The 11,383-nt window shown below is 39.9% G+C and overlaps 1 pseudogene; it reads left to right on the forward strand.

Moving 5' to 3' along the window:
- The first annotated feature begins 2,428 nt into the window (after nt 1–2,428).
- LOC110292465 (ubiquitin-ribosomal protein eS31 fusion protein pseudogene) lies at nt 2,429–7,518 on the forward strand (annotated as a pseudogene).
- Nucleotides 7,519–11,383: the final 3,865 nt, after the last annotated feature.

An 11,383-nucleotide genomic window follows, 5' to 3' on the forward strand; every position in this document is an offset into this window, starting at 1 on the left:
ACCAGAGGACAGCTTTGCTATCCCTTTGACCACACCCTGGGGATACTCTTCATCAAATTCCTGCCAACTTCACCAAAGCCTCATGAATTGGTTCTTGACACGGCTGTGCCCACGTCAAACAATACACAGCCACTCAGAACTGCATGCACCCCTTCCTTCCACTGTCACCTAGGGCTCTCTCTGTTTGCCACAGGGTTCTGTTCAGTTGTTTTACATACTCCTAGGCAAATGCATTTCAAATTCTACTCTACTCATTGCCACCCAGTCTGAGGACTCATCTGTTTCTCCTCTTGACAATGCTTTCTCCCACCATTCTTGGGTCAGGGAAGCTGTTATCTCAATGCTTGTAGATTCTCTTGATCTCCATTTTGAATATGGTCAGGTCCAAGACTATCAGATCATATGCATTTGCTAAATCATGTAAACCTGACCAAACTGCTGACTTCCCTTCCTTAGCGTGAACCCAAACAGGAGTAACAGAAACAGTAAAACCTGTAAGGTACTCTTTTCATGGTTACCTTTAGAAAGATTTCTTTTTTATTATGTGTGTGTATGTTTCTGCCATATAGCGTGCAGTACCTACAGAGGCCAGAAGAGGGAGTTTGATACTATGGCTAAACCCAGAGCCTCATGAACACTAGCTAGGCAACTGGTTTGCCACTGGCTATATGCCCAGCCTCAAATTATTATTTTCTTACGGAAGATATTAATTAGCACTTTCTTGTTTTATGTGACGACTGTGTCATTTTTAAAATATTCTATATAAAATGAATAAGCGGAATGGATAATGACTTCTGAGGAAAAGCGAAGCTATATTTCTTTACTTCCAAATGAATTATAACAGCAAGAGTCCAGAAGCTGTAGTTTTTATTTTTTTTTTTTGTATACTTAATAAGTTAATTAGTTAATTAGTTTATCACGTGTGTATGTGGATATTGAGGTTTGTTCTCTCTTTTCACCACGTAGGGTCTGGGGATTGAGCTCAGGTTGCTTGTTTTGGCAGAATGTACCCTGCGCTGCACCTTCTCATCAGCCTAGAAGGCCTGGTTCTAATATAATCACGTCCTGCTTTTCTTTCTTAATTAAAGACTGTAGGTATGTTTGTGCACACATGTATGTATGTCTGTGTGCGTACATATGTGTACATGTCTCTGTGTGTGCTGTAGTACACATAGAGATCAGAAGACCGTTTTTCAGGCAAGGAATGGTATTTTCTTCCACTTGACTTGAGGCAAGGTCTCTCTGCTTTCTCCTGCTCTGCCACCTGGGAGTTTTTGACCAATTTCCTGTCTCTGTCTTCTGTCTTGCTATAGAAGTACTGGGATTACTGATGCATGTCACTATATCTAGATTTTTATGTGGGTTCCAGGTGTGAAACAAGGTCACCAGAGTTGTACAGCAAGTACTTTAACCCAACATAATCTTTTACAAAATGATAGAAAGTCAAATGAGCTAATTTCAAAAAAATAATGTTTACATTAGAAACAGCTTATTTATTTTCCCCTCTTGAAATGTAGACAAAATAATCAAATAAATGCATTAGCTTATTTGACACAGAACATGGAACTTAATAAACATTAGTTATTGATATCATAAGGATGTGTTTTGCATCATTTTATTATCATATAATCATTATCTATCTTAGTGGATTTCATGATAAAATTTTCACACATACACATATAACATATTTTTGATTATGTTCATCCTCACTACTTCCTTTTTGTCGTTACCATTCTTGCTGAACCCTTCTTTCCGACTAGTCCCTCTTCTAGAGAAAATATTTTGTGTTGCCATTTTGTGTTGCTACAACAGAAATCCTAAGACTTGATAATTTATAAGACTGGAAGGTTACTTCTCTCTGACTGCAGCATCTGGAAGAACGGGCCCTGCACCTTGCTTGGGCAGCAGAGTAGAGCTGACTCTGGTGGTGGTGTGTGTGTGGGCCCTCAGGACCAGCTCTCTTGCCTGCTGCAAGTGGTGAGGGGTAGGGTGGGCAATGGAGGAATATCTCCCCCCTACCCATGCGCAAAGGATGTACTGTGTGACATAGTGTGACACACTGCAGCTTTGATCACAAGATTTTGCTTTTTGGTTTGTTTGTTTTGTTTTTTATTTTTTGTTTTCTTTTGAGGGGGAGGTGAGTGGGATTGGGATGCATGATATGAAATTTACAAAGAATCAATAATATATATATATATATATATATATTTAAAGAAGGTAGTTTATTTCTCTCAATTGCAAGCTCAAGATGTGCATGTATTATTTACATTAACGATTAACCCCTAGTGACCAGTGTCACACGAAGAGAGTAATAAGAGGAGTGTGTGCCCTGTGGCCTGGCTTAGGTTAGTGGTCTTATGAGTCACTCTCATCAGTGTCATTGGGTCTAATTCACCTCTTTTTGAATGCAGGTGGAGCTACCACTGCGATGCTGATTTTTGTGAAGACTCTTGTGGGGAAGACCATCACGCCCGAGGCTGAACCTTCCGACACTATAAAAAATGCAAAGGCCAAGATCCAGGATAAGGAAGGACTTCTGCCTGATCAGCATTGTTGATCATTGTTGGTAAGCAGCTGGAAGATGGCCGTACTTTGTCTGACTACAACATTCAAATGGAGTCCACCCTTCATCTTGTGTTGAGATCTCATGGTGGTGCTAAAAAGAGGAGGAAGAGGTCTTACACCACTCCCAAGAAGAATAAGCAAAAGATGAAGAAGGTTAAGTTGGCTGTGCTGAAATGTTATATGATGGACGAAAAATGGCAGAACCAGCCAACCTCATCGAGAGTGTCCTTCTGATGAATGTGGTGCTGGAGTTTTCATGACTAACACAGGCGTTACTGTGGCAAGTGTTGTCTGGCCTACTGCTTCCACCAACCAGAAGACAAGTTGCTGTGTAATGTCTTTTGTCTGTGTGATGTCTTTTGTCATCAAAAGAAGGAACTGAAAAAACCAAACCAAACAAGCAAACAACAAAAAATAACACAAAAGAAAGAATAAGGGCACACGTCTCCTGGAATCCAGATGGAACTCTCTATGCTTCCCATGTCTTCTCTTCCCCTTTCTGCCTGAATATGTGACTGCCCAAAGGCTGTTGTCCGAACCTGCTTGTCCCGTGCCTGTGTCTGTCCTTGTGGGTCATGTTTCTGTGTCTTCCTGTTGTATGAGCTGTATGTGTCTGTCCCTAACAAAAGGCTTCTCTCTGTATTTATTGGATGACATAGATAACATCATAGTGTGGTGTGGGGGAGGAATGGGATAATTTACAGAAATCTATAACGGAGATTTACAAGGGATTAAGACACGGACTCCAGCTGATCTCAACTGGCCCAGATAAGAAACATCATTGTTTATCAGCTAGTATCCATGCTTCAGCCTTTATGGTAGATTTTAGGAAGTGGCTTTCAGTTTCTGTATTTGCTACTTTCAGCAAATGATTTATATGCATCATCTCTCTCAGGGGCATGGAAGAGCACATGACATAAAATTACAGCTAGGTGTTAGCTCAGGTTTAAAAGATGATTGTATGGAAAATCCAAGGCACGTAAGTTTGATTGTTACATCAAACTCAGGTTAAACAAACAGTTTGAGTACATAGTAGGCCAGCAGTCTTAAGCCTTAAGTGACTTCAAGGTGTATTATTACCACTGGCTGTGATGTCCAGCAAAAGTTTCAGTCTCTTGTGTAAGGGATATTTTCTCAAAGATTAGGCTTACAAGGAGTAGGGCTTGGTGAGGCCTTTCTTGATACATCATAAAGGAGTAGAAGGAAGAGAACAAGAGAGTGTGTGGGCTTCAAGTTCTTTGTGTATGTGCATGTATGCATGTGTGTGTACATGTGTGTATGTGTGCATGTGAGTTCATTTGCAAGTGCGTGTCTATCTGTGTGTGAATATGTGCATGTGTGTGTGTGCATGTGAGTGCATATGCATATTTCATGAAGGTGAAGGCTAGAAGTCAACATTATCCAAAGTCAGCTGTCTTTCTCAGTTCTTTATACCTGAGTTTTCGAGACAGGGTTTCCCATTGAATTCAGAGCTTATAGATTCAACTATGATAAATGGACAATTATCTTCAGTGATCCTTCAAATTCCCAAGCTCTGTGTTCACTATCACGTTTTTTTTTTTTTTTTTTTTTTTTTTTAACATGGGCGTCAGGGAACAGAACTCAGGTCCTTATGTGTATATATTAATACCTCTACCAACTAACCCCTCTCCCCTATTTCTTCAGGTTTTTAAAATATAATCAAAATCAATCCATTAAGCCCCCAGACCTAAAAACCTTCCACTGGGCCCTACCCATCTCCCAGCACTGTTGAATTGTGGATCAAGTTTTAGTCTGTGAACTTTGAGGATACAAATCACATCATTGCCCAGATTAAAATAGTAAAATACTTTCCTATGGACAATGGCTGTTGAAGAATTTGTTTTGTACATTTTATAATTTCTATCATATATATTTGAATGTTTTTATAAGTTGAAAGTATAGTTATTCTGGTCACATCTGAAGGCAATATACTTGGCTACTCTTGTTTACTAGGTATTGGCATCAGGATCTTGAGCATATGACTAGAAATTATTAGAAATATATTTGAACAAACAGTTGATAGTGTCATGGTTACAGATATTATTATGTGAAAGGCACTGGGATAGAAAGCTAAGGAGCTGGACACACCGTTGACCCTTATTTGACTTACCATCCAGGATGTCCTTCTACATTGAGAAGTTGCCCAGTATGCTGAAAAAGGGAATTCATTATATTGGCCCATATCTAGGCTTGGAAACACAAAGAGGAAAAATAAATTCAGCCCAGTGAAATTAGATTTACTTTCAAGTGTGTAATTTTTTTCTTGAAGAACATAATTCTTAGAATTAAAAAAAAATCCAGAAGGTTGAAGCAGAGGTATTTTGTAGTGTGCATGTGTGTGGTGTGTGGTGTGTGGTGTGTGTGTGTGTGTGTGTGTGTGCACGTGTGTGTTGTTGTTTTATGAGTCAGTGGTTGATGACTGAAGTTTGGAATGTGATAGGACTTACAGGTTTTAGAGAGTATGGTAATAGGGCTACTGCACTAGTATGATGGACTTTTAACAGACTGTTGAATAAGTATCAGGATGCTAAGAGGCATCTATGAAAATGCCTCCATTTCAAGGAGTAAAGAAGCCCAAAGAATTTCTCGTTGGAGCTGGGGAAGAATTAGGTAATCCAATCAAGCTTAATTCTTTAAATTCATTTTGATTTCTCTCTCTTTGAAAAGAAGGTGTCTTATTCTGTAGCTGAGGCTTGCCTGGAACTCTCAGTAAGTCTCTTACCTCTGTTTCTCAAGTGCTACTTTTACACTTGTGAGCCGTAACTAGGTATAACTTGGAAACAAAATTGGCATGAGTCATCTTTTCCATAATTAACTCATCAATCCTGTTACCTCGTCAAAGTCAATATCCTTCCTTTTATTGTTTCTCGGCTATTGTCTTTTGCTTAGGGCTGTCTGTTGCATGATAACTCAGCAAATGAAAGCAGGGGGAGAAGAAGCTGAAATGAGTAGGGGAAAAGAAAGGGCATTAGTTTCTGGAACCTTAAGAAAAGTTTTGGGCCCTTCCTGGGTGTTCCCTGACCCTGGTGCATCAAGTCTCTGCCAGATGAGGTGCATCTGTGGGAAGAGTCTCAGTGAGGGGTAACGGGGAGGAGGGCAGCACTTAGGATATAAATAACCAAATAAATGGATGATACATTTACAAAAAGAAAAGAAAAGCAAAGCTTTGGGGACATGGTGCTACCAGCCCTCTGGTGTTTGGAGACTAGAACAAGTACTGCCATCAAGTTTGTTTCAGTGCAGTGAAGTCTCCAGTGTCGCTTCGGCCAGAGTGAGTGCTGCATAAATATTATTGGTGGATAAAGCAATAAGTCAAGACTGCCCAGGTCTATGATATGAATAAAAAGGAAAGTTTCTGTGAAATTCTGTGATATAGGGCAAGTTTAACTTTAGAGACCTCCAGGACTTGTCTCACTTCTGGTTTCTGATCCCTGAATTATCTTTCCCATGTTGGGTATCAGAAAGATTTGCCATGAAGTAGCCATGGTGCCTTGGTAAGTTTTTCTAATCTTAATGGTATTCTCGGGTTGCAGGAATGTTCTGTCTGCTCCCATTCTGCATGATTCTGTGAGGGATGACTTCTACCACCCTGCTTGATGGAGAGGCACAGAAAGAAACCTCTTTGGTATTCTATGGTGTTTGCGAAGAGATTGGCCCTGTAGCTTGGGCTGTGCAGTGACTACTAAAGAGAGGAAGTAGGATTTTCTGTGATAAGTGCACCTTGGTCTCTAGTCTTGAAGACAACCCCATTAATGACTTTCCTGTTATTTAGAGCTCTGACTATCTTCCAAGTATATTACCAGGCTCTCATTCTCATGATTTAATTGTCACATTGTGCACTTTGTAACAATAAAAAAGGGAACTATGTGCAGTGCATGAATAGGAAGTGGTTTCCTTAGCAACGGTTGCAATGTGAATACTATCTCAAATGACATGGGTTTCCCCCTCTATTCATTACACCTAAATGTAGTCCCTAGCCTATTCTTAATATTCTCTTCTCCTTAGAATTTAGAATCATGTACTCATTGAGAATCTATTATAATTTGGAGGGTAAATCGGGATTTTATGCACACATATAACACATGGTATCTGTACTGTTGTTCAGGTGTTGTATTTGAGTACATTTATCTGGCTTGGAAACATTCAGAAAATCAGGTGACTTGTGCAAGTTGCCCTCTTTCCCAAACCTGGACATTTTTACCCTTGTGGCTGGTTCTTCTTGATGTCATTTTGAAATGCAAACACTCCAGTGACTGTCCCAACTTGGGATCCACCTCATGGGTGGGCACCAAAGCCTGACATTACTGATGCTATGTTGTGCTTATAAATAGGAGCCTTGCATGGCTGTCCTCTGAGAGGTTCTACCAGCAGCTGACTGAGACAGATGTAGATGCGTATGGCCAACTATTAGACTGAGGTCGGGGACCCCCATGGAAGAGTTAGGGGAAGGAATGAAGGAGCTAAAGGAACCCCTATATGAAGACCAACAGTTTCAATTAATCTGTACCCCTGTGAGCTCCCAGATTCTAAGCTACCAGCACAGGTTGGTCCGAGGCACCTGCACATATATAGCAGAGGACTGCCTTGTCTGATTGGAGACGATTTACCTACTTCTGTAAAAAGACTTAAGGCCCCAGGGAAGGGGGATGCCCAGGAGGTAGGGTTGGGAAGAAGGAGAGCATCCTCTCAGAGGCAATAGGGAGGGGGGACCAGGAGGCGGGCAACGTTCGAATGTAAATAAATAAAATAATTTGAAAAATGCAAACTCTCAAAACTAGGAAGAATACAAGATGTAAATGTTGAGGGAAATCAGATTTTATTGGAAGTGGTAAAGACTGAGAGTGGATGCTGTTGTCATCTTATAATGTAATGGCTAAACCCTGAATCAGCCCCTTTTTCTTTCCTTTTTCAGGCAAAGCACCTGTAATGTAGAGTAACCACTAGAATCTTCTACTATATGTCTTTTAAAATGATCAAAAATTTTATGATGTGTCCTGGAGCTGGAGTTACACGTTGTGAGGTGCCTGAACCTGGGGCTGGGAACCAAACTCGGGTTCTCTGGATGAGCATTAAGCACTCTTAACCCATAATGCACCACTCCAGTCTGGCCAGCATTGCAGAAGCTTGCATGAGAAATTCTGGGGATGAAGATACCTATTCAGTTTCTTTAGGAATGGGATCGGAGTGAACTTGGAAAAACAGTATTTCTGGTCTTCTGTTGTCCACTAAATAATACTGATTCTCATTCCCTCTCTCGTTCTCTCTCTTCGGAGACAGAGTTTCTCTGTGTAGCCCTGGCTGTCCTGGAAATCTTGCTCTGTAGACTAGAATGGCCATGAACTTAGAGATCTGCCTGCCTCTGCCTCCCCAGTGCTGGGATTAAAGGTGTGTGCCTTCACTACTTGACTGTATAATGATTTTTGTAATTATATTCATCTGAACGACATAGAAATAAGTGATGAATTAAATTTTCTCCTTGGACTCATTGCTCATATTTTAAAAACATACAACAACTATGTAATTTTAATGGAATTTCTTCTATAATTGTTTTTCTTTCTAGATGCCATTACTGCCCCAGGTCACTTTCTGTTGTGATAATACACTGACTAAAACCAACTTGGGAAGGGAAGAGTTTATTGCATCTTACAGATTACAGTCCATTCTTAAGGGAGGCCAGGGTGGGAGTTCCAAGAGGGTTCTTGAAGTAGAAAACACCGAAGAACAGTGTTTTCTGTTACTGCCTTGCTCCTTGACTTACATTCAGCTGCATTTCTTACACAGCACAGGACCAACCTGCCTGGAATTGTATTGCCAACAGTGGTCTGGGCCCTTTTCTATCAAATGACAATTAATAAAATGCATCAGAGATGTGTCCACAGGCCAAGCTGATGGAGGCAATTCTTAACTGAGATTACCTTGATCTGGGTGTGTCAAGGTGACAACAAAGATTAAGTATCACAAGTCTACTCCTTGTCAGCTTGTCACACTAACATATCACTATAACAGTTCCTTTCTTGTCTCCAAGGTCTTATGTTACTATCCCAATGTAAAATACACAAAAGCATTAGGTCTGCAAATAAGGCTGGTCCTTCACCAATAGCTTCTGCTGGCCTCTCTTCAGGAACTGTGCTGTCAAGTCTCAGCAACATCTCAAGACCCCTTCATGCCTTCAAAATCAGTACCATGTTGATGACTCTTTCATAAGGCCAGGTTTGATTTCCAGTTTGAGATGCAGCCTTGGCCTCCCTGGACCACAGCTTCGTCGTGCTGATTCTGAAGAAATACTTTCTATAAAATGTAACATCAGTAATGCTGTTCTATCAGTCTCAGCTGTTTGTCCAGTCCCAGCTAGTGAGCATCCACTGTGCTAGTAAAGCTGCGGTGGTGCTCAGTTCCTGTTGATCACAGCGGAGTCTTCAGCCCCAACTAACTGCCAACCAGATATTAAGTATATCATACAAATGGTTCTAAAAGAGTTGCCACTTTCCTCTAAAATGTCAAATGCCAGGCCTCCATTGTCTACCCCAGCCAGGCCATATCCCACCATGGAGAAGGGAATTGGTCAGGAAATCCCAGTCCTATCCATAGAGCTATTGGCAATTATTAGCTGTTGAAAGAGAGAGTCAGTTTTTTCTAAGAGCGTAGCCCCTGGTAAGTCAAAATGAAGGATTACACATACAAGAACTTGGACAGCACAGATGTTTTGATAGGTGTCTTGGTTACAGTTCTGTCACTGTAAAGAGACTCAACTCTTATTTAAAAAAAGCATTTAACTGGGGACTTAATTATAGTCCTAGAGGGTTAGTCTATGATCAGGAAGCAGACAGCCATGAAACTGGAGCAGTAACAGAGATCTCTATCCTAATCCACTGGCAGAGACAGAGATAAACTTTGTCTATCAAAAGCCTGTCACAGGCTTTTGAAACCTCAAAGCCCACCTCCTTCAAGAAGGCCAGACCTCCTAATCCTTCCTAAACGCTCCATCAAGTGAGAATCAAACATTCAAATATAGGAGCCTATGGGAACCATTCTTATTCAGACCACCACAGCTGGACCACAGCTTCCATGAGCTCACTCAGAGGAAATACTTCCTAGAAGATCATAGGTAAATAACGTTGATTTTTTTATTAATCAAAGCTGACTCTTCAGCCCTAACTGACCAACAACCATAGATTTTTAATCCAAAATATCACACGAAAGACCTTGACATGACCTTTGCTTCCCTCTGAAATTTCATGCCCCCCCATAGTCTACATTTCTATCACCATTATATTCTAAACACTCACAACAATGGCTTACTAAGATCTGATGACTCAGTAGCTTTCCCAGCCCTGAGTTTCAAATGCTCCCACAATACCCCTCCCTCCGAATACCATAGGCACAGCAGTACAGCACAGCAACAAATCTCCTTTTCTGGTACTTATTTCTACTATTATTTGTGTTTCTGTTATTGTGATAAAACACTATGATAAAACACAGAGAACTTTGAGAGAAGAGAGTTATTTAATTTAGACTTTACCCAGTTGAGACTCCCTCAGATTACTCTAAGCTGTGTTAAGTTGATAGTAGAAGGTAACTAGAACTCACCTTTAAAAAAATAGAAATTCTTAACTGTGTTGAGTTATATTTGAGTACTCTATTTATGTTCCTTTGGTGTGTGTGTGTGTGTGTGTGTGTGTGTGTGTGTGTGTGTGTGTATGCATGCCATTGCTATCTTTGTTAAGTTGACAGTATAGCATAGTTTGAAGTCTGGTTATACTTCCTCTTTGGCTGTGTTCTTTCTGCTTAGCATTGCTTTGGCTATTCATGTTCTTTTGTGTTTCCACATAAAATACAGTTTTAAAAGGATTGTTCTGTGAAGAATATCACTGGGTTTTGATGGAGATCATGCTGAATTGGTAGATTACTTCAGGTCAGAGAACAATTTTTATATTACTAAGTATGCCAATTCAGAAGCCTGAAAGATCTTTTCATAACTTTATGTCTTCTAAAATTTGGTTTTGATGCCTTGGGGTTAATCCTGTGGAAAACTTTATCTATCGTCTGTCTCTCTGTCTGTCTGTCTATCTATCTACCTATCTATTTGAGTAGATAATTTTTCTTCAGCAAATTATTATTGGAATATCTATATAAAGGCCAATAATTTTTATACATGGATTTTTGCATCCTTCTACTATAATGAATCCATGCATCGAATCTGAAACTTGTCTGTGGGGAACTTTTAAATATAGAATTATGCTGTCTGTAAGTAGAGATAGCTTAGTTTCTTTCTTTCAAATTGTATCCCTTTTATAGTTTTCTCATTTCTTATTGGCCTAGCAAAAACTTCAAGTACTCTATTGAAATAGAATGGAAAGAGTCTGAATCCTTGTCTCATTCCAGATTTTAGAAGAACCTCTGTTATTGTTCTCATTTAATATAATGTGTTACAAGTTTGTCACATATTTAAGATTTTGATGTACATTACATTTATTCCTAATTTCTTCAAAATGTCTACCACGAAAATACATTGAACTTTGTTATGTGCCTTTCCTACATTATGAGATATCATATTATTCCTGTCTTTAAGTCTGTTAACATGATATACTATATTGAGTTTCATACTGTCTCAGGCTTCTATTATTGAGATAAAAGTATCACGAGCAAACGCAACTTGAGGAGGAGAGGATATATTTGTCTTACTTGTCTCAAACAACTACACCGTTGAGAGAAACTGACAGGAACTCAAGTAGGTCAGGAACCTAAGCCAGAGGCCATGGGGGAATTCTGCATACAGGCTTGCTCTTTTAGGCTTGGT

The sequence above is a fragment of the Mus caroli genome, unplaced genomic scaffold (genome assembly GCF_978045245.1).
Source record: "Mus caroli unplaced genomic scaffold, Mus_caroli_1 scaffold_6, whole genome shotgun sequence".
Classification (NCBI taxonomy): Eukaryota; Metazoa; Chordata; class Mammalia; order Rodentia; family Muridae; genus Mus; species Mus caroli.